This window comes from Danio rerio, chromosome 20 (assembly GCF_049306965.1).
Source record: "Danio rerio strain Tuebingen ecotype United States chromosome 20, GRCz12tu, whole genome shotgun sequence".
Taxonomy (NCBI): domain Eukaryota; kingdom Metazoa; phylum Chordata; class Actinopteri; order Cypriniformes; family Danionidae; genus Danio; species Danio rerio.
The window spans coordinates 28,440,464-28,458,957 of record NC_133195.1 but is presented as its reverse complement, the minus strand read 5'-3'; the positions used below and the strand labels follow the sequence as shown (position 1 = coordinate 28,458,957).

Sequence of the window (18,494 nt, the reverse complement as noted above, 5' to 3'; positions counted from 1 at the left end):
TTAGGAAGATCCAACTTCAATGTAGCAACCCGTTATCAAGGTAAATTACAGACACAAATCCAAGGTCTTGACAAAGGGGGCACCCGGATTTGAACCAGGGACCTCTTGATCTGCAGTCAAATGCTCTACCACTGAGCTATACACCCATGACAAGAAATTTCAATTAGCAAAGAAAGAAAACTCTTTCATAAAGATCTGTCTGAAAATCAATTTTGGAAAAAAAGCGACTGGTCAATCAGTTAGGAAGATCCAACTTCAAAGTAGCCACCAGGGGTCAAGGTAAGCTACGGACACAAATCCAAGGTCTTGACAAAGGGGGCACCCGGACTTGACTTGGGTATGTCTTGATTTGCAGTCAAGTGTTCTCCCACTGAGCTATACCCCCATGACAACAATTTTGATTTAGCAAAACAAGAAAACTCTTTCATCAAAATCTGTTTAAAAATCCAATTTCAAAAACCGCTTGGTTATGCCGTTAGGAAGAGCCAACTTCTATGCACCAACCCAGGGTAAACATAAGCAACAGATACAAATCTGAGGTCTTACCAAAGGGGGCACCCGGATTTGAACCGGGGACCTCTTGATCTGCAGTCAAATGCTCTACCACTGAGCTATACCCCCATGACAACAAGTTTTATTTAGCAAAGAAAGAAAACTCTTTCATAAAGATCTGTCTTAAAATAAATTTTGGAAAAAGAGCGACTGGTCAATCAGTTAGGAAGATCCAACTTCAATGTAGCATCCCGTTATCGAGGTAAGTTACAGACACAAATCCAAGGTCTTGACAAAGGGGGCACCCGGATTTGAACCTGGGGACCTCTTGATCTGCAGTCAAATGGTCTACCACTGAGCTATACCCCCATGACAACAAGTTTTATTTAGCAAAGAAAGAAAACTCTTTCATAAAGATCTGTCTTAAAATCAATTTTGGAAAAAGAGCGTCTGGTCAATCAGTTAGGAAGATCCAACTTCAATGTAGCAACCCGTTATCAAGGCAAGTTACAGACACAAATCCAAGGTCTTGACAAAGGGGGCACCCGGATTTGAACCGGGGACCTCTTGATCTGCAGTCAAATGCTCTACCACTGAGTTATGCCCCATGACAACAAGTTTTATTTAGCAAAGAAAGAAAACTCTTTCATAAAGATCTGTCTGAAAATCAATTTTGGAAAAAAAGCGACTGGTCAATCAGTTAGGAAGATCCAACTTCAAAGTAGCAACCCGGGGTCAATGATCTGCAGTCAAATGTTCTCCCACTGAGCTATACCCCCATGACAAAAAGTTTGGTATAGCAAAGAAAGAAAACTCTTTCATAAAGATCTGTCTGAAAATCAATTTTGGAAAGAAATCAACTGGTCAATCAGATAGGAAGATCCAACTTCAAAGTAGCAACCCGGGGTCCAGGTAAGTTACGGACACAAATCTAAGATCTTGACAAAGAGGGCACCCGGACTTGACTTGGGGTTCTCTTGATCTGCAGTCAAATGTGCTCCCACTGAGCTATACCCCCATGACGACAATTTTGATTTAGCAAAACAAGAAAACTCTTTCATAAAGATCTGTTTAAAAACCGATTGGTCATGCCGTTAGGAAGAGCCAAGTTCTATGCACCAACCCAGGGTAAACATAAGCAACAGATACAAATCCGAGGTCTTACCAAAGGCGGCACCCCGATTTGAACCGGGGACCTCTTGATCTGCAGTCAAATGCTCTACCACTGAGTTATATCCCCATGACAACAAGTTTTATTTAGCAAAGAAAGAAAACTCTTTCATAAAGATCTGTCTGAAAATCAATTTTGGCAAAAGAGCGACTGGTCAATCACTTAGGAAGATCCAACTTCAATGTAGCAACCCGTTATCAAGGTAAGTTACAGACACAAATCCAAGGTCTTGACAAAGGGGGCACCCGGATTTGAACCTGGGGACCTCTTGATCTGCAGTCAAATGCTCTACCACTGAGCTATACCCCCATGACAACAAGTTTTATTTAGCAAAGAAAGAAAACTCTTTCTTAAAGATCTTTCTTAAAATCAATTTTGGAAAAAGAGCGTCTGGTCAATCAGTTAGGAAGATCCAACTTCAATGTAGCAACCCGTTATCAAGGCAAGTTACAGACACAAATCCAAGGTCTTGACAAAGGGGGCACCCGGATTTGAACCAGGGACCTCTTGATCTGCAGTCAAATGCTCTACCACTGAGCTATACCCCCATGACAACAAGTTTAATTTAGCAAAGAAAGAAAACTCTTTCATAAAGATCTGTCTGAAAATCAATTTTGGAAAAAAAGCGACTGGTCAATCAGTTAGGAAGATCCAACTTCAAAGTAGCAACCCGGGGTCAATGATCTGCAGTCAAATGTTCTCCCACTGAGCTATACCCCCATGACAAAAAGTTTGGTATAGCAAAGAAAGAAAACTCTTTCATAAAGATCTGTCTGAAAATCAATTTTGGAAAGAAAGCAACTGGTCAATCAGATAGGAAGATCCAACTTCAAAGTAGCAACCCGGGGTCCAGGTAAGTTACGGACACAAATCTAAGATCTTGACAAAGAGGGCACCCGGACTTGACTTGGGGTTCTCTTGATCTGCAGTCAAATGTGCTCCCACTGAGCTATACCCCCATGACGACAATTTTGATTTAGCAAAACAAGAAAACTCTTTCATAAAGATCTGTTTAAAAACCGATTGGTCATGCCGTTAGGAAGAGCCAAGTTCTATGCACCAACCCAGGGTAAACATAAGCAACAGATACAAATCCGAGGTCTTACCAAAGGCGGCACCCCGATTTGAACCGGGGACCTCTTGATCTGCAGTCAAATGCTCTACCACTGAGTTATATCCCCATGACAACAAGTTTTATTTAGCAAAGAAAGAAAACTCTTTCATAAAGATCTGTCTGAAAATCAATTTTGGCAAAAGAGCGACTGGTCAATCACTTAGGAAGATCCAACTTCAATGTAGCAACCCGTTATCAAGGTAAGTTACAGACACAAATCCAAGGTCGTGACAAAGGGGGCACCCGGATTTGAACCAGGGACCTCTTGATCTGCAGTCAAATGCTCTACCACTGAGCTATACCCCCATCACAATGAGTTTTATTTAGCAAAGAAAGAAAACTCTTTCATAAAGATCTGTCTAAAAATCAATTTTGGAAAAAGAGCGACTGGTCAATCAGTTAGGAAGATCCAACTTCAATGTAGCAACCCGTTATCAAGGTAAATTACAGACACAAATCCAAGGTCTTGACAAAGGGGGCACCCGGATTTGAACCAGGGACCTCTTGATCTGCAGTCAAATGCTCTACCACTGAGCTATACACCCATGACAAGAAATTTCAATTAGCAAAGAAAGAAAACTCTTTCATAAAGATCTGTCTGAAAATCAATTTTGGAAAAAAAGCGACTGGTCAATCAGTTAAGAAGATCCAACTTCAAAGTAGCCACCAGGGGTCAAGGTAAGCTACGGACACAAATCCAAGGTCTTGACAAAGGGGGCACCCGGACTTGACTTGGGTATGTCTTGATTTGCAGTCAAGTGTTCTCCCACTGAGCTATACCCCCATGACAACAATTTTGATTTAGCAAAACAAGAAAACTCTTTCATCAAGATCTGTTTGAAAATCCAATTTCAAAAACCGCTTGGTTATGCCGTTAGGAAGAGCCAACTTCTATGCACCAACCCAGGGTAAACATAAGCAACAGATACAAATCTGAGGTCTTACCAAAGGGGGCACCCGGATTTGAACCGGGGACCTCTTGATCTGCAGTCAAATGCTCTACCACTGAGCTATACCCCCATGACAACAAGTTTTATTTAGCAAAGAAAGAAAACTCTTTCATAAAGATCTGTCTTAAAATCAATTTTGGAAAAAGAGCGACTGGTCAATCAGTTAGGAAGATCCAACTTCAATGTAGCATCCCGTTATCAAGGTAAGTTACAGACACAAATCCAAGGTCTTGACAAAGGGGGCACCCGGATTTGAACCGGGGACCTCTTGATCTGCAGTCAAATGTTCTACCACTGAGCTATACCCCCATGACAACAAGTTTTATTTTGCAAAGAAAGAAAACTCTTTCATAAAGATCTGTCTAAAATCAATTTTGGAAAAAGAGCGACTGGTCAATCATTTAGGAAAATCCAACTTCAATGTAGCAACCTGTTATCAAGGTAAGTTACAGACACAAATCCAAGGTCTTGACAAAGGGTACACCCGGAATTGAACCAGGGATCTCTTGATCTTAAGTCAAATATTCTCCCACTGAGCTATACCCCCATGACAGCAAGTTTCATTTAGCAAAGAAAGAAAACTCTTTCATAAAGATCTGTCTAAAAATCAATTTTGGCAAAAGAGCGACTGGTCAATCAGTTAGGAAGATCCAACTTCAATGTAGCAACCCGTTATCAAGGTAAGTTACAGACACAAATCCAAGGTCTTGACAAAGGGGGCACCCGGATATGAACCAGGGACCTCTTGATCTGCAGTCAACTGCTCTACCACTGAGCTATACCCCCATGACTACAAGTTATATTTAGCAAAGATAGAAAACTCTTTCATAAAGATCTGTCTAAAAATCAATTTTGGAAAAAGAGCGACTGGTCAATCAGTTAGGAAGATCCAACTTCAATGTAGCTACCCGTTATCAAGGTAAGTTACAGACACAAATCCAGGGTCTTGACAAAGGGGGCACACGGATTTGAACCGGGGACCTCTTGATCTGCAGTCAAATATTCTGCCACTTAGCTATACCCCCATGACAACAAGTTTTATTTAGCAAAGAAAGAAAACTCTTTCATAAAGATCTGTCTGAAAATCAATTTTGGAAAGAAAGCAACTGGTCAATCAGATAGGAAGATCCAACTTCAAAGTAGCAACCCGGGGTCCAGGTAAGTTACGGACACAAATCTAAGATCTTGACAAAGAGGGCACCCGGACTTGACTTGGGGTTCTCTTGATCTGCAGTCAAATGTGCTCCCACTGAGCTATACCCCCATGACGACAATTTTGATTTAGCAAAACAAGAAAACTCTTTCATAAAGATCTGTTTAAAAACCGATTGGTCATGCCGTTAGGAAGAGCCAAGTTCTATGCACCAACCCAGGGTAAACATAAGCAACAGATACAAATCCGAGGTCTTACCAAAGGCGGCACCCCGATTTGAACCGGGGACCTCTTGATCTGCAGTCAATTGCTCTACCACTGAGTTATATCCCCATGACAACAAGTTTTATTTAGCAAAGAAAGAAAACTCTTTCATAAAGATCTGTCTGAAAATCAATTTTGGCAAAAGAGCGACTGGTCAATCACTTAGGAAGATCCAACTTCAATGTAGCAACCCGTTATCAAGGTAAGTTACAGACACAAATCCAAGGTCGTGACAAAGGGGGCACCCGGATTTGAACCAGGGACCTCTTGATCTGCAGTCAAATGCTCTACCACTGAGCTATACCCCCATGACAATGAGTTTTATTTAGCAAAGAAAGAAAACTCTTTCATAAAGATCTGTCTAAAAATCAATTTTGGAAAAAGAGCGACTGGTCAATCAGTTAGGAAGATCCAACTTCAATGTAGCAACCCGTTATCAAGGTAAATTACAGACACAAATCCAAGGTCTTGACAAAGGGGGCACCCGGATTTGAACCAGGGACCTCTTGATCTGCAGTCAAATGCTCTACCACTGAGCTATACACCCATGACAAGAAATTTCAATTAGCAAAGAAAGAAAACTCTTTCATAAAGATCTGTCTGAAAATCAATTTTGGAAAAAAAGCGACTGGTCAATCAGTTAGGAAGATCCAACTTCAAAGTAGCCACCAGGGGTCAAGGTAAGCTACGGACACAAATCCAAGGTCTTGACAAAGGGGGCACCCGGACTTGACTTGGGTATGTCTTGATTTGCAGTCAAGTGTTCTCCCACTGAGCTATACCCCCATGACAACAATTTTGATTTAGCAAAACAAGAAAACTCTTTCATCAAAATCTGTTTAAAAATCCAATTTCAAAAACCGCTTGGTTATGCCGTTAGGAAGAGCCAACTTCTATGCACCAACCCAGGGTAAACATAAGCAACAGATACAAATCTGAGGTCTTACCAAAGGGGGCACCCGGATTTGAACCGGGGACCTCTTGATCTGCAGTCAAATGCTCTACCACTGAGCTATACCCCCATGACAACAAGTTTTATTTAGCAAAGAAAGAAAACTCTTTCATAAAGATCTGTCTTAAAATAAATTTTGGAAAAAGAGCGACTGGTCAATCAGTTAGGAAGATCCAACTTCAATGTAGCATCCCGTTATCGAGGTAAGTTACAGACACAAATCCAAGGTCTTGACAAAGGGGGCACCCGGATTTGAACCTGGGGACCTCTTGATCTGCAGTCAAATGGTCTACCACTGAGCTATACCCCCATGACAACAAGTTTTATTTAGCAAAGAAAGAAAACTCTTTCATAAAGATCTGTCTTAAAATCAATTTTGGAAAAAGAGCGTCTGGTCAATCAGTTAGGAAGATCCAACTTCAATGTAGCAACCCGTTATCAAGGCAAGTTACAGACACAAATCCAAGGTCTTGACAAAGGGGGCACCCGGATTTGAACCGGGGACCTCTTGATCTGCAGTCAAATGCTCTACCACTGAGTTATGCCCCATGACAACAAGTTTTATTTAGCAAAGAAAGAAAACTCTTTCATAAAGATCTGTCTGAAAATCAATTTTGGAAAAAAAGCGACTGGTCAATCAGTTAGGAAGATCCAACTTCAAAGTAGCAACCCGGGGTCAATGATCTGCAGTCAAATGTTCTCCCACTGAGCTATACCCCCATGACAAAAAGTTTGGTATAGCAAAGAAAGAAAACTCTTTCATAAAGATCTGTCTGAAAATCAATTTTGGAAAGAAATCAACTGGTCAATCAGATAGGAAGATCCAACTTCAAAGTAGCAACCCGGGGTCCAGGTAAGTTACGGACACAAATCTAAGATCTTGACAAAGAGGGCACCCGGACTTGACTTGGGGTTCTCTTGATCTGCAGTCAAATGTGCTCCCACTGAGCTATACCCCCATGACGACAATTTTGATTTAGCAAAACAAGAAAACTCTTTCATAAAGATCTGTTTAAAAACCGATTGGTCATGCCGTTAGGAAGAGCCAAGTTCTATGCACCAACCCAGGGTAAACATAAGCAACAGATACAAATCCGAGGTCTTACCAAAGGCGGCACCCCGATTTGAACCGGGGACCTCTTGATCTGCAGTCAAATGCTCTACCACTGAGTTATATCCCCATGACAACAAGTTTTATTTAGCAAAGAAAGAAAACTCTTTCATAAAGATCTGTCTGAAAATCAATTTTGGCAAAAGAGCGACTGGTCAATCACTTAGGAAGATCCAACTTCAATGTAGCAACCCGTTATCAAGGTAAGTTACAGACACAAATCCAAGGTCTTGACAAAGGGGGCACCCGGATTTGAACCTGGGGACCTCTTGATCTGCAGTCAAATGCTCTACCACTGAGCTATACCCCCATGACAACAAGTTTTATTTAGCAAAGAAAGAAAACTCTTTCTTAAAGATCTTTCTTAAAATCAATTTTGGAAAAAGAGCGTCTGGTCAATCAGTTAGGAAGATCCAACTTCAATGTAGCAACCCGTTATCAAGGCAAGTTACAGACACAAATCCAAGGTCTTGACAAAGGGGGCACCCGGATTTGAACCAGGGACCTCTTGATCTGCAGTCAAATGCTCTACCACTGAGCTATACCCCCATGACAACAAGTTTAATTTAGCAAAGAAAGAAAACTCTTTCATAAAGATCTGTCTGAAAATCAATTTTGGAAAAAAAGCGACTGGTCAATCAGTTAGGAAGATCCAACTTCAAAGTAGCAACCCGGGGTCAATGATCTGCAGTCAAATGTTCTCCCACTGAGCTATACCCCCATGACAAAAAGTTTGGTATAGCAAAGAAAGAAAACTCTTTCATAAAGATCTGTCTGAAAATCAATTTTGGAAAGAAAGCAACTGGTCAATCAGATAGGAAGATCCAACTTCAAAGTAGCAACCCGGGGTCCAGGTAAGTTACGGACACAAATCTAAGATCTTGACAAAGAGGGCACCCGGACTTGACTTGGGGTTCTCTTGATCTGCAGTCAAATGTGCTCCCACTGAGCTATACCCCCATGACGACAATTTTGATTTAGCAAAACAAGAAAACTCTTTCATAAAGATCTGTTTAAAAACCGATTGGTCATGCCGTTAGGAAGAGCCAAGTTCTATGCACCAACCCAGGGTAAACATAAGCAACAGATACAAATCCGAGGTCTTACCAAAGGCGGCACCCCGATTTGAACCGGGGACCTCTTGATCTGCAGTCAAATGCTCTACCACTGAGTTATATCCCCATGACAACAAGTTTTATTTAGCAAAGAAAGAAAACTCTTTCATAAAGATCTGTCTGAAAATCAATTTTGGCAAAAGAGCGACTGGTCAATCACTTAGGAAGATCCAACTTCAATGTAGCAACCCGTTATCAAGGTAAGTTACAGACACAAATCCAAGGTCGTGACAAAGGGGGCACCCGGATTTGAACCAGGGACCTCTTGATCTGCAGTCAAATGCTCTACCACTGAGCTATACCCCCATGACAATGAGTTTTATTTAGCAAAGAAAGAAAACTCTTTCATAAAGATCTGTCTAAAAATCAATTTTGGAAAAAGAGCGACTGGTCAATCAGTTAGGAAGATCCAACTTCAATGTAGCAACCCGTTATCAAGGTAAATTACAGACACAAATCCAAGGTCTTGACAAAGGGGGCACCCGGATTTGAACCAGGGACCTCTTGATCTGCAGTCAAATGCTCTACCACTGAGCTATACACCCATGACAAGAAATTTCAATTAGCAAAGAAAGAAAACTCTTTCATAAAGATCTGTCTGAAAATCAATTTTGGAAAAAAAGCGACTGGTCAATCAGTTAAGAAGATCCAACTTCAAAGTAGCCACCAGGGGTCAAGGTAAGCTACGGACACAAATCCAAGGTCTTGACAAAGGGGGCACCCGGACTTGACTTGGGTATGTCTTGATTTGCAGTCAAGTGTTCTCCCACTGAGCTATACCCCCATGACAACAATTTTGATTTAGCAAAACAAGAAAACTCTTTCATCAAGATCTGTTTGAAAATCCAATTTCAAAAACCGCTTGGTTATGCCGTTAGGAAGAGCCAACTTCTATGCACCAACCCAGGGTAAACATAAGCAACAGATACAAATCTGAGGTCTTACCAAAGGGGGCACCCGGATTTGAACCGGGGACCTCTTGATCTGCAGTCAAATGCTCTACCACTGAGCTATACCCCCATGACAACAAGTTTTATTTAGCAAAGAAAGAAAACTCTTTCATAAAGATCTGTCTTAAAATCAATTTTGGAAAAAGAGCGACTGGTCAATCAGTTAGGAAGATCCAACTTCAATGTAGCATCCCGTTATCAAGGTAAGTTACAGACACAAATCCAAGGTCTTGACAAAGGGGGCACCCGGATTTGAACCGGGGACCTCTTGATCTGCAGTCAAATGTTCTACCACTGAGCTATACCCCCATGACAACAAGTTTTATTTTGCAAAGAAAGAAAACTCTTTCATAAAGATCTGTCTAAAATCAATTTTGGAAAAAGAGCGACTGGTCAATCATTTAGGAAAATCCAACTTCAATGTAGCAACCTGTTATCAAGGTAAGTTACAGACACAAATCCAAGGTCTTGACAAAGGGTACACCCGGAATTGAACCAGGGATCTCTTGATCTTAAGTCAAATATTCTCCCACTGAGCTATACCCCCATGACAGCAAGTTTCATTTAGCAAAGAAAGAAAACTCTTTCATAAAGATCTGTCTAAAAATCAATTTTGGCAAAAGAGCGACTGGTCAATCAGTTAGGAAGATCCAACTTCAATGTAGCAACCCGTTATCAAGGTAAGTTACAGACACAAATCCAAGGTCTTGACAAAGGGGGCACCCGGATATGAACCAGGGACCTCTTGATCTGCAGTCAACTGCTCTACCACTGAGCTATACCCCCATGACTACAAGTTATATTTAGCAAAGATAGAAAACTCTTTCATAAAGATCTGTCTAAAAATCAATTTTGGAAAAAGAGCGACTGGTCAATCAGTTAGGAAGATCCAACTTCAATGTAGCTACCCGTTATCAAGGTAAGTTACAGACACAAATCCAGGGTCTTGACAAAGGGGGCACACGGATTTGAACCGGGGACCTCTTGATCTGCAGTCAAATATTCTGCCACTTAGCTATACCCCCATGACAACAAGTTTTATTTAGCAAAGAAAGAAAACTCTTTCATAAAGATCTGTCTGAAAATCAATTTTGGAAAGAAAGCAACTGGTCAATCAGATAGGAAGATCCAACTTCAAAGTAGCAACCCGGGGTCCAGGTAAGTTACGGACACAAATCTAAGATCTTGACAAAGAGGGCACCCGGACTTGACTTGGGGTTCTCTTGATCTGCAGTCAAATGTGCTCCCACTGAGCTATACCCCCATGACGACAATTTTGATTTAGCAAAACAAGAAAACTCTTTCATAAAGATCTGTTTAAAAACCGATTGGTCATGCCGTTAGGAAGAGCCAAGTTCTATGCACCAACCCAGGGTAAACATAAGCAACAGATACAAATCCGAGGTCTTACCAAAGGCGGCACCCCGATTTGAACCGGGGACCTCTTGATCTGCAGTCAAATGCTCTACCACTGAGTTATATCCCCATGACAACAAGTTTTATTTAGCAAAGAAAGAAAACTCTTTCATAAAGATCTGTCTGAAAATCAATTTTGGCAAAAGAGCGACTGGTCAATCACTTAGGAAGATCCAACTTCAATGTAGCAACCCGTTATCAAGGTAAGTTACAGACACAAATCCAAGGTCGTGACAAAGGGGGCACCCGGATTTGAACCAGGGACCTCTTGATCTGCAGTCAAATGCTCTACCACTGAGCTATACCCCCATGACAATGAGTTTTATTTAGCAAAGAAAGAAAACTCTTTCATAAAGATCTGTCTAAAAATCAATTTTGGAAAAAGAGCGACTGGTCAATCAGTTAGGAAGATCCAACTTCAATGTAGCAACCCGTTATCAAGGTAAATTACAGACACAAATCCAAGGTCTTGACAAAGGGGGCACCCGGATTTGAACCAGGGACCTCTTGATCTGCAGTCAAATGCTCTACCACTGAGCTATACACCCATGACAAGAAATTTCAATTAGCAAAGAAAGAAAACTCTTTCATAAAGATCTGTCTGAAAATCAATTTTGGAAAAAAAGCGACTGGTCAATCAGTTAAGAAGATCCAACTTCAAAGTAGCCACCAGGGGTCAAGGTAAGCTACGGACACAAATCCAAGGTCTTGACAAAGGGGGCACCCGGACTTGACTTGGGTATGTCTTGATTTGCAGTCAAGTGTTCTCCCACTGAGCTATACCCCCATGACAACAATTTTGATTTAGCAAAACAAGAAAACTCTTTCATCAAGATCTGTTTGAAAATCCAATTTCAAAAACCGCTTGGTTATGCCGTTAGGAAGAGCCAACTTCTATGCACCAACCCAGGGTAAACATAAGCAACAGATACAAATCTGAGGTCTTACCAAAGGGGGCACCCGGATTTGAACCGGGGACCTCTTGATCTGCAGTCAAATGCTCTACCACTGAGCTATACCCCCATGACAACAAGTTTTATTTAGCAAAGAAAGAAAACTCTTTCATAAAGATCTGTCTTAAAATCAATTTTGGAAAAAGAGCGACTGGTCAATCAGTTAGGAAGATCCAACTTCAATGTAGCATCCCGTTATCAAGGTAAGTTACAGACACAAATCCAAGGTCTTGACAAAGGGGGCACCCGGATTTGAACCGGGGACCTCTTGATCTGCAGTCAAATGTTCTACCACTGAGCTATACCCCCATGACAACAAGTTTTATTTTGCAAAGAAAGAAAACTCTTTCATAAAGATCTGTCTAAAATCAATTTTGGAAAAAGAGCGACTGGTCAATCATTTAGGAAAATCCAACTTCAATGTAGCAACCTGTTATCAAGGTAAGTTACAGACACAAATCCAAGGTCTTGACAAAGGGTACACCCGGAATTGAACCAGGGATCTCTTGATCTTAAGTCAAATATTCTCCCACTGAGCTATACCCCCATGACAGCAAGTTTCATTTAGCAAAGAAAGAAAACTCTTTCATAAAGATCTGTCTAAAAATCAATTTTGGCAAAAGAGCGACTGGTCAATCAGTTAGGAAGATCCAACTTCAATGTAGCAACCCGTTATCAAGGTAAGTTACAGACACAAATCCAAGGTCTTGACAAAGGGGGCACCCGGATATGAACCAGGGACCTCTTGATCTGCAGTCAACTGCTCTACCACTGAGCTATACCCCCATGACTACAAGTTATATTTAGCAAAGATAGAAAACTCTTTCATAAAGATCTGTCTAAAAATCAATTTTGGAAAAAGAGCGACTGGTCAATCAGTTAGGAAGATCCAACTTCAATGTAGCTACCCGTTATCAAGGTAAGTTACAGACACAAATCCAGGGTCTTGACAAAGGGGGCACACGGATTTGAACCGGGGACCTCTTGATCTGCAGTCAAATATTCTGCCACTTAGCTATACCCCCATGACAACAAGTTTTATTTAGCAAAGAAAGAAAACTCTTTCATAAAGATCTGTCTAAAAATCAATTTTGGCAAAAGAGCGACTGGTCAATCAGTTAGGAAGATCCAACTTCAATGTAGCAACCCGTTATCAAGGTAAGTTACAGACACAAATCCAAGGTCTTGACAAAGGGGGCACCCGGACATGAACCAGGGACCTCTTGATCTGCAGTCAAATGCTCTACCACTGAGCTATACCCCCATGACAACAAGTTATATTTAGCAAAGATAGAAAACTCTTTCATAAAGATCTGTCTAAAAATCAATTTTGGAAAAAGAGCGACTGGTCAATCAGTTAGGAAGATCCAACTTCAATGTAGCTACCCGTTATCAAGGTAAGTTACAGACACAAATCCAGGGTCTTGACAAAGGGGGCACACGGATTTGAACCGGGGACCTCTTGATCTGCAGTCAAATATTCTCCCACTGAGCTATACCCTTATGACAACAACTTTGATTTAGCAAAACAAGAAAACTCTTTCATAAAGATCTGTTTGAAAATACAATTTCAAAAACCGATTGGTTATGCCGTTAGGAAGAGCCAACTTCTATGTACCAACAAAGGGTAAACACTAGTAACAGATACAAATCCAAGGTCTTGCCAAAGGGGGCATCCGGATTTGGACTGGGAACCTCTTCATCTGCAGTCAAAGGCTCTACCACTGAGCTATACCCCCAAGACAAACAGTTTGTTATAGCAAAGAAAGAAAACTCTTTCATAAAGATCTATCTAAAAATCAATTTTGGCAAAAGAGCAACTGGTCAATCAGTTAGGAAGATCCAACTTCAAAGTAGCAACCCGTTATCAAGGTAAGCTACAGACACAAATCCAAGATCTTGACAAAGGGGGCACCCGGATTTGAACCAGGGACCTCTTGATCTGCAGTCAAATGCTCTACCACTGAGCTATACCCCCATGAAAACAAGTTTCATTTAGCAAAGAAAGAAAACTCTTTCATAAAGATCTGTCTAAAAATCAATTTTGGAAAAAGAGCGACTGGTCAATCAGTTAGGAAGATCCAACTTCAATGTAGCAACCCATTATCAAGGTAAGTTACAGACACAAATCCAAGGTCTTGACAAAGTGGGCACCCGGATTTGAACCAGGGACCTTTTGATCTGCAGTCAAATGCTCTACCACTGAGTTATACCCCCATGACAACAAGTTTTATTTAGCAAAGAAAGAAAACTCTTTCATAAAGATCTGTCTGAAAATCAATTTTGGCAAAAGAGCGACTGGTCAATCACTTAGGAAGATCCAACTTCAATGTAGCAACCCGTTATCAAGGTAAGTTACAGACACAAATCCAAGGTCGTGACAAAGGGGGCACCCGGATTTGAACTGGGAACCTCTTCATCTGCAGTCAAATGCTCTACCACTGAACTATACCCCCAAGACAAACAGTTTGGTATAGCAAAGAAAGAAAACTCTTTCATAAAGATCTGTCTGAAAATCAATTTTGGAAAAAAAGCGACTGGTCAATCAGTTAGGAAGATCCAACTTCAAAGTAGCCACCAGGGGTCAAGGTAAGCTACGGACACAAATCCAAGGTCTTGACAAAGGGGGCACCCGGACTTGACTTGGGTATGTCTTGATCTGCAGTCAAGTGTTCTCCCACTGAGCTATACCCCTATGACAACAATTTTGATTTAGCAAAACAAGAAAACTCTTTCATCAAGATCTGTTTGAAAATACAATTTCAAAAACCGCTTGGTTATGCCGTTAGGAAGAGCCAACTTCTATGCACCAACCCAGGGTAAACATAAGCAACAGATACAAATCTGAGGTCTTACCAAAGGGGGCACCCGGATTTGAACAGGGGACCTCTTGATCTGCAGTCAAATGCTCTACCACTGAGCTATACCCCCATAACAACAAGTTTTATTTAGCAAAGAAAGAAAACTCTTTCATAAAGATCTGTCTTAAAATCAATTTTGGAAAAAGAGCGACTGGTCAATCAGTTAGGAAGATCCAACTTCAATGTAGCATCCCGTTATCAAGGTAAGTTACAGACACAAATCCAAGGTCTTGACAAAGGGGGCACCCGGATTTGAACCGGGGACCTCTTGATCTGCAGTCAAATGCTCTACCACTGAGCTATACCCCCATGACAACAAGTTTTATTTAGCAAAGAAAGAAAACTCTTTCATAAAGATCTGTCTTAAAATCAATTTTGGAAAAAGAGCGTCTGGTCAATCAGTTAGGAAGATCCAACTTCAATGTAGCAACCCGTTATCAAGGCAAGTTACAGACACAAATCCAAGGTCTTGACAAAGGGGGCACCCAGATTTGAACCAGGGACCTCTTGATCTGCAGTCTAATGCTCTACCACTGAGCTATACCCCCATGACAGCAAGTTTAATTTAGCAAAGAAAGAAAACTCTTTCATAAAGATCTGTCTGAAAATCAATTTTGGAAAAAAAGCGACTGGTCAATCAGTTAGGAAGATCCAACTTCAAAGTAGCAACCCGGGGTCAATGATCTGCAGTCAAATGTTCTCCCACTGAGCTATACCCCCATGACAAAAAGTTTGGTATAGCAAAGAAAGAAAACTCTTTCATAAAGATCTGTCTGAAAATCAATTTTGGAAAGAAAGCAACTGGTCAATCAGATAGGAAGATCCAACTTCAAAGTAGCAACCCGGGGTCCAGGTAAGTTACGGACACAAATCTAAGATCTTGACAAAGAGGGCACCCGGACTTGACTTGGGGTTCTCTTGATCTGCAGTCAAATGTGCTCCCACTGAGCTATACCCCCATGACGACAATTTTGATTTAGCAAAACAAGAAAACTCTTTCATAAAGATCTGTTTAAAAACCGATTGGTCATGCCGTTAGGAAGAGCCAAGTTCTATGCACCAACCCAGGGTAAACATAAGCAACAGATACAAATCCGAGGTCTTACCAAAGGCGGCACCCCGATTTGAACCGGGGACCTCTTGATCTGCAGTCAAATGCTCTACCACTGAGTTATACCCCCATGACAACAAGTTTTATTTAGCAAAGAAAGAAAACTCTTTCATAAAGATCTGTCTGAAAATCAATTTTGGCAAAAGAGCAACTGGTCAATCACTTAGGAAGATCCAACTTCAATGTAGCAACCCGTTATCAAGGTAAGTTACAGACACAAATCCAAGGTCGTGACAAAGGGGGCACCCGGATTTGAACCAGGGACCTCTTGATCTGCAGTCAAATGCTCTACCACTGAGCTATACCCCCATAACAATGAGTTTTATTTAGCAAAGAAAGAAAACTCTTTCATAAAGATCTGTCTAAAAATTAATTTTGGAAAAAGAGCGACTCGTCAATCAGTTAGGAAGATCCAACTTCAATGTAGCAACCTGTTATCAAGGTAAGTTACAGACACAAATCCAAGGTCTTGACAAAGGGGGCACCCGGATTTGAACCAGGGACCTCTTGATCTGCAGTCAAATGCTCTACCACTGAGCTATACACCCATGACAAGAAGTTTTAATTAGCAAAGAAAGAAAACTCTTTCATAAAGATCTGTCTGAAAATCAATTTTGGAAAAAAAGCGACTGGTCAATCAGTTAGGAAGATCCAACTTCAAAGTAGCCACCAGGGGTCAAGGTAAGCTACGGACACAAATCCAAGGTCTTGACAAAGGGGGCACCCGGACTTGACTTGAGTATGTCTTGATTTGCAGTCAAGTGTTCTCCCACTGAGCTATACCCCCATGACAACAATTTTGATTTAGCAAAACAAGAAAACTCTTTCATCAAGATCTGTTTGAAAATCCAATTTCAAAAACCGCTTGGTTATGCCGTTAGGAAGAGCCAACTTCTATGCACCAACCCAGGGTAAACATAAGCAACAGATACAAATCTGAGGTCTTACCAAAGGGGGCACCCGGATTTGAACCGGGGACCTCTTGATCTGCAGTCAAATGATCTACCACTGAGCTATACCCCCATGACAACAAGTTTTATTTAGCAAAGAAAGAAAACTCTTTCATAAAGATCTGTCTTAAAATCAATTTTGGAAAAAGAGCGACTGGTCAATCAGTTAGGAAGATCCAACTTCAATGTAGCATCCCGTTATCAAGGTAAGTTACAGACACAAATCCAAGGTCTTGACAAAGGGGGCAAACGGATTTGAACCGGGGACCTCTTGATCTGCAGTCAAATGCTCTACCACTGAGCTATACCCCCATGACAACAAGTTTTATTTAGCAAAGAAAGAAAACTCTTTCATAAAGATCTGTCTTAAAATCAATTTTGGAAAAAGAGCGTCTGGTCAATCAGTTAGGAAGATCCAACTTCAATGTAGCAACCCGTTATCAAGGCAAGTTACAGACACAAATCCAAGGTCTTGACAAAGGGGGCACCCGGATTTGAACCGGGGACCTCTTGATCTGCAGTCAAATGCTCTACCACTGAGTTATGCCCCATGACAACAAGTTTTATTTAGCAAAGAAAGAAAACTCTTTCATAAAGATCTGTCTGAAAATCAATTTTGGCAAAAGAGCGACTGGTCAATCACTTAGGAAGATCCAACTTCAATGTAGCAACCCGTTATCAAGGTAAGTTACAGACACAAATCCAAGGTCGTGACAAAGGGGGCACCCGGATTTGAACCAGAGACCTCTTGATCTGCAGTCAAATGCTCTACCACTGAGCTATACCCCCATGACAATGAGTTTTATTTAGCAAAGAAAGAAAACTCTTTCATAAAGATCTGTCTTAAAATCAATTTTGGAAAAAGAGCGTCTGGTCAATCAGTTAGGAAGATCCAGCTTCAATGTAGCAACCCATTATCAAGGCAAGTTACAGACACAAATCCAAGGTCTTGACAAAGGGGGCACCCGGATTTGAAGCAGGAACCTCTTGATCTGCAGTCAAATGCTCTACCACTGAGCTATACCCCCATGACAGCAAGTTTGATTTAGCAAAGAAAGAAAACTCTTTCATAAAGATCTGTCTGAAAATCAATTTTGGAAAAAAAGCGACTGGTCAATCAGTTAGGAAGATCCAACTTCAAAGTAGCAACCCGGGGTCAATGATCTGCAGTCAAATGTTCTCCCATTGAGTTATACCCCCATGACAATGAGTTTTATTTAGCAAAGAAAGAAAACTCTTTCATAAAGATCTGTCTAAAAATCAATTTTGGAAAAAGAGCGACTTGTCAATCAGTTAGGAAGATCCAACTTCAATGTAGCAACCCGTTATCAAGGTAAGTTACAGACACAAATCCAAGGTCTTGACAAAGGGGGCACCCGGATTTGAACCAGGGACCTCTTGATCTGCAGTCAAATGCTCTACCACTGAGCTGTACCCCCATGACAACAAGTTTTATTTAGCAAAGAAAGAAAACTCTTTCATAAAGTTCTGTTTGAAAATACAATTTCAAAAACCGATTGGTTATGCCGTTAGGAAGAGCCAACTTCTATGTACCAACAAAGGGTAAACACTAGTAACAGATACAAATCCAAGGTCTTGCCAAAGGGGGCACCCGGATTTGGACTGGGAACCTCTTCATCTGCAGTCAAAGGCTCTACCACTGAGCTATACCCCCAAGACAAACAGTTTGTTATAGCAAAGAAAGAAAACTCTTTCATAAAAATCTGTCTAAAAATCAATTTTGGAAAAAAAGCAACTGGTCACTCAGTTAGGAAGATCCAACGACAAAGTAGCAACTCGGGGTCAAGGTAAGTTACGGACACAAATTCAAGGTCTTGACAAAGGTGGCACCCGGGCTTAACTTGGGGTTCTTTTGATCTGCAGTCAAATGTGCTCCCACTGAGCTATACCCCCATGACAACAATTTTGAT

General features: G+C 41.1%; 47 non-coding genes across 47 annotated transcripts; all 47 read right to left on the bottom strand.

The window, feature by feature from the left end:
• Positions 1–74: 74 nt before the first annotated feature.
• On the bottom strand, positions 75–146 carry trnac-gca (transfer RNA cysteine (anticodon GCA)). Its single transcript has one exon. It is a non-coding gene; the product is annotated as a tRNA-Cys (tRNA).
• A 403-nt stretch (positions 147–549) lies between these two features.
• Positions 550–621, bottom strand: trnac-gca (transfer RNA cysteine (anticodon GCA)). The gene has a single exon. It is a non-coding gene; the product is annotated as a tRNA-Cys (tRNA).
• Positions 622–788: 167 nt separating this feature from the next.
• trnac-gca (transfer RNA cysteine (anticodon GCA)) lies at positions 789–861 on the bottom strand. Its single transcript has one exon. It is a non-coding gene; the product is annotated as a tRNA-Cys (tRNA).
• Positions 862–1,028: 167 nt separating this feature from the next.
• trnac-gca (transfer RNA cysteine (anticodon GCA)) lies at positions 1,029–1,100 on the bottom strand. Its single transcript has one exon. It is a non-coding gene; the product is annotated as a tRNA-Cys (tRNA).
• A 799-nt stretch (positions 1,101–1,899) lies between these two features.
• Positions 1,900–1,972, bottom strand: trnac-gca (transfer RNA cysteine (anticodon GCA)). The gene has a single exon. It is a non-coding gene; the product is annotated as a tRNA-Cys (tRNA).
• Positions 1,973–2,139: 167 nt separating this feature from the next.
• trnac-gca (transfer RNA cysteine (anticodon GCA)) lies at positions 2,140–2,211 on the bottom strand. The gene has a single exon. It is a non-coding gene; the product is annotated as a tRNA-Cys (tRNA).
• Positions 2,212–3,011: 800 nt separating this feature from the next.
• trnac-gca (transfer RNA cysteine (anticodon GCA)) lies at positions 3,012–3,083 on the bottom strand. The gene has a single exon. It is a non-coding gene; the product is annotated as a tRNA-Cys (tRNA).
• Positions 3,084–3,250: 167 nt separating this feature from the next.
• Positions 3,251–3,322, bottom strand: trnac-gca (transfer RNA cysteine (anticodon GCA)). Its single transcript has one exon. It is a non-coding gene; the product is annotated as a tRNA-Cys (tRNA).
• Positions 3,323–3,725: 403 nt separating this feature from the next.
• trnac-gca (transfer RNA cysteine (anticodon GCA)) lies at positions 3,726–3,797 on the bottom strand. Its single transcript has one exon. It is a non-coding gene; the product is annotated as a tRNA-Cys (tRNA).
• A 167-nt stretch (positions 3,798–3,964) lies between these two features.
• Positions 3,965–4,036, bottom strand: trnac-gca (transfer RNA cysteine (anticodon GCA)). The gene has a single exon. It is a non-coding gene; the product is annotated as a tRNA-Cys (tRNA).
• A 166-nt stretch (positions 4,037–4,202) lies between these two features.
• Positions 4,203–4,274, bottom strand: trnal-uaa (transfer RNA leucine (anticodon UAA)). Its single transcript has one exon. It is a non-coding gene; the product is annotated as a tRNA-Leu (tRNA).
• Positions 4,275–4,441: 167 nt separating this feature from the next.
• On the bottom strand, positions 4,442–4,513 carry trnac-gca (transfer RNA cysteine (anticodon GCA)). Its single transcript has one exon. It is a non-coding gene; the product is annotated as a tRNA-Cys (tRNA).
• An 867-nt stretch (positions 4,514–5,380) lies between these two features.
• On the bottom strand, positions 5,381–5,452 carry trnac-gca (transfer RNA cysteine (anticodon GCA)). Its single transcript has one exon. It is a non-coding gene; the product is annotated as a tRNA-Cys (tRNA).
• Positions 5,453–5,619: 167 nt separating this feature from the next.
• trnac-gca (transfer RNA cysteine (anticodon GCA)) lies at positions 5,620–5,691 on the bottom strand. Its single transcript has one exon. It is a non-coding gene; the product is annotated as a tRNA-Cys (tRNA).
• Positions 5,692–6,094: 403 nt separating this feature from the next.
• Positions 6,095–6,166, bottom strand: trnac-gca (transfer RNA cysteine (anticodon GCA)). The gene has a single exon. It is a non-coding gene; the product is annotated as a tRNA-Cys (tRNA).
• Positions 6,167–6,333: 167 nt separating this feature from the next.
• trnac-gca (transfer RNA cysteine (anticodon GCA)) lies at positions 6,334–6,406 on the bottom strand. The gene has a single exon. It is a non-coding gene; the product is annotated as a tRNA-Cys (tRNA).
• A 167-nt stretch (positions 6,407–6,573) lies between these two features.
• trnac-gca (transfer RNA cysteine (anticodon GCA)) lies at positions 6,574–6,645 on the bottom strand. The gene has a single exon. It is a non-coding gene; the product is annotated as a tRNA-Cys (tRNA).
• A 799-nt stretch (positions 6,646–7,444) lies between these two features.
• trnac-gca (transfer RNA cysteine (anticodon GCA)) lies at positions 7,445–7,517 on the bottom strand. Its single transcript has one exon. It is a non-coding gene; the product is annotated as a tRNA-Cys (tRNA).
• A 167-nt stretch (positions 7,518–7,684) lies between these two features.
• On the bottom strand, positions 7,685–7,756 carry trnac-gca (transfer RNA cysteine (anticodon GCA)). The gene has a single exon. It is a non-coding gene; the product is annotated as a tRNA-Cys (tRNA).
• Positions 7,757–8,556: 800 nt separating this feature from the next.
• Positions 8,557–8,628, bottom strand: trnac-gca (transfer RNA cysteine (anticodon GCA)). The gene has a single exon. It is a non-coding gene; the product is annotated as a tRNA-Cys (tRNA).
• Positions 8,629–8,795: 167 nt separating this feature from the next.
• Positions 8,796–8,867, bottom strand: trnac-gca (transfer RNA cysteine (anticodon GCA)). Its single transcript has one exon. It is a non-coding gene; the product is annotated as a tRNA-Cys (tRNA).
• A 403-nt stretch (positions 8,868–9,270) lies between these two features.
• trnac-gca (transfer RNA cysteine (anticodon GCA)) lies at positions 9,271–9,342 on the bottom strand. The gene has a single exon. It is a non-coding gene; the product is annotated as a tRNA-Cys (tRNA).
• A 167-nt stretch (positions 9,343–9,509) lies between these two features.
• Positions 9,510–9,581, bottom strand: trnac-gca (transfer RNA cysteine (anticodon GCA)). The gene has a single exon. It is a non-coding gene; the product is annotated as a tRNA-Cys (tRNA).
• A 166-nt stretch (positions 9,582–9,747) lies between these two features.
• On the bottom strand, positions 9,748–9,819 carry trnal-uaa (transfer RNA leucine (anticodon UAA)). Its single transcript has one exon. It is a non-coding gene; the product is annotated as a tRNA-Leu (tRNA).
• A 167-nt stretch (positions 9,820–9,986) lies between these two features.
• trnac-gca (transfer RNA cysteine (anticodon GCA)) lies at positions 9,987–10,058 on the bottom strand. Its single transcript has one exon. It is a non-coding gene; the product is annotated as a tRNA-Cys (tRNA).
• Positions 10,059–10,925: 867 nt separating this feature from the next.
• On the bottom strand, positions 10,926–10,997 carry trnac-gca (transfer RNA cysteine (anticodon GCA)). The gene has a single exon. It is a non-coding gene; the product is annotated as a tRNA-Cys (tRNA).
• A 167-nt stretch (positions 10,998–11,164) lies between these two features.
• trnac-gca (transfer RNA cysteine (anticodon GCA)) lies at positions 11,165–11,236 on the bottom strand. The gene has a single exon. It is a non-coding gene; the product is annotated as a tRNA-Cys (tRNA).
• A 403-nt stretch (positions 11,237–11,639) lies between these two features.
• Positions 11,640–11,711, bottom strand: trnac-gca (transfer RNA cysteine (anticodon GCA)). The gene has a single exon. It is a non-coding gene; the product is annotated as a tRNA-Cys (tRNA).
• Positions 11,712–11,878: 167 nt separating this feature from the next.
• trnac-gca (transfer RNA cysteine (anticodon GCA)) lies at positions 11,879–11,950 on the bottom strand. Its single transcript has one exon. It is a non-coding gene; the product is annotated as a tRNA-Cys (tRNA).
• A 166-nt stretch (positions 11,951–12,116) lies between these two features.
• On the bottom strand, positions 12,117–12,188 carry trnal-uaa (transfer RNA leucine (anticodon UAA)). The gene has a single exon. It is a non-coding gene; the product is annotated as a tRNA-Leu (tRNA).
• Positions 12,189–12,355: 167 nt separating this feature from the next.
• Positions 12,356–12,427, bottom strand: trnac-gca (transfer RNA cysteine (anticodon GCA)). Its single transcript has one exon. It is a non-coding gene; the product is annotated as a tRNA-Cys (tRNA).
• A 406-nt stretch (positions 12,428–12,833) lies between these two features.
• Positions 12,834–12,905, bottom strand: trnac-gca (transfer RNA cysteine (anticodon GCA)). The gene has a single exon. It is a non-coding gene; the product is annotated as a tRNA-Cys (tRNA).
• Positions 12,906–13,547: 642 nt separating this feature from the next.
• trnac-gca (transfer RNA cysteine (anticodon GCA)) lies at positions 13,548–13,619 on the bottom strand. The gene has a single exon. It is a non-coding gene; the product is annotated as a tRNA-Cys (tRNA).
• A 167-nt stretch (positions 13,620–13,786) lies between these two features.
• trnac-gca (transfer RNA cysteine (anticodon GCA)) lies at positions 13,787–13,858 on the bottom strand. The gene has a single exon. It is a non-coding gene; the product is annotated as a tRNA-Cys (tRNA).
• Positions 13,859–14,025: 167 nt separating this feature from the next.
• On the bottom strand, positions 14,026–14,097 carry trnac-gca (transfer RNA cysteine (anticodon GCA)). Its single transcript has one exon. It is a non-coding gene; the product is annotated as a tRNA-Cys (tRNA).
• A 403-nt stretch (positions 14,098–14,500) lies between these two features.
• Positions 14,501–14,572, bottom strand: trnac-gca (transfer RNA cysteine (anticodon GCA)). The gene has a single exon. It is a non-coding gene; the product is annotated as a tRNA-Cys (tRNA).
• A 167-nt stretch (positions 14,573–14,739) lies between these two features.
• trnac-gca (transfer RNA cysteine (anticodon GCA)) lies at positions 14,740–14,811 on the bottom strand. The gene has a single exon. It is a non-coding gene; the product is annotated as a tRNA-Cys (tRNA).
• Positions 14,812–14,978: 167 nt separating this feature from the next.
• On the bottom strand, positions 14,979–15,050 carry trnac-gca (transfer RNA cysteine (anticodon GCA)). The gene has a single exon. It is a non-coding gene; the product is annotated as a tRNA-Cys (tRNA).
• Positions 15,051–15,611: 561 nt separating this feature from the next.
• trnac-gca (transfer RNA cysteine (anticodon GCA)) lies at positions 15,612–15,683 on the bottom strand. Its single transcript has one exon. It is a non-coding gene; the product is annotated as a tRNA-Cys (tRNA).
• Positions 15,684–15,850: 167 nt separating this feature from the next.
• trnac-gca (transfer RNA cysteine (anticodon GCA)) lies at positions 15,851–15,922 on the bottom strand. Its single transcript has one exon. It is a non-coding gene; the product is annotated as a tRNA-Cys (tRNA).
• A 167-nt stretch (positions 15,923–16,089) lies between these two features.
• trnac-gca (transfer RNA cysteine (anticodon GCA)) lies at positions 16,090–16,161 on the bottom strand. The gene has a single exon. It is a non-coding gene; the product is annotated as a tRNA-Cys (tRNA).
• Positions 16,162–16,564: 403 nt separating this feature from the next.
• On the bottom strand, positions 16,565–16,636 carry trnac-gca (transfer RNA cysteine (anticodon GCA)). Its single transcript has one exon. It is a non-coding gene; the product is annotated as a tRNA-Cys (tRNA).
• Positions 16,637–16,803: 167 nt separating this feature from the next.
• Positions 16,804–16,875, bottom strand: trnac-gca (transfer RNA cysteine (anticodon GCA)). Its single transcript has one exon. It is a non-coding gene; the product is annotated as a tRNA-Cys (tRNA).
• A 167-nt stretch (positions 16,876–17,042) lies between these two features.
• Positions 17,043–17,114, bottom strand: trnac-gca (transfer RNA cysteine (anticodon GCA)). Its single transcript has one exon. It is a non-coding gene; the product is annotated as a tRNA-Cys (tRNA).
• A 166-nt stretch (positions 17,115–17,280) lies between these two features.
• On the bottom strand, positions 17,281–17,352 carry trnac-gca (transfer RNA cysteine (anticodon GCA)). Its single transcript has one exon. It is a non-coding gene; the product is annotated as a tRNA-Cys (tRNA).
• Positions 17,353–17,519: 167 nt separating this feature from the next.
• Positions 17,520–17,591, bottom strand: trnac-gca (transfer RNA cysteine (anticodon GCA)). Its single transcript has one exon. It is a non-coding gene; the product is annotated as a tRNA-Cys (tRNA).
• A 339-nt stretch (positions 17,592–17,930) lies between these two features.
• Positions 17,931–18,002, bottom strand: trnac-gca (transfer RNA cysteine (anticodon GCA)). Its single transcript has one exon. It is a non-coding gene; the product is annotated as a tRNA-Cys (tRNA).
• Positions 18,003–18,494: the final 492 nt, after the last annotated feature.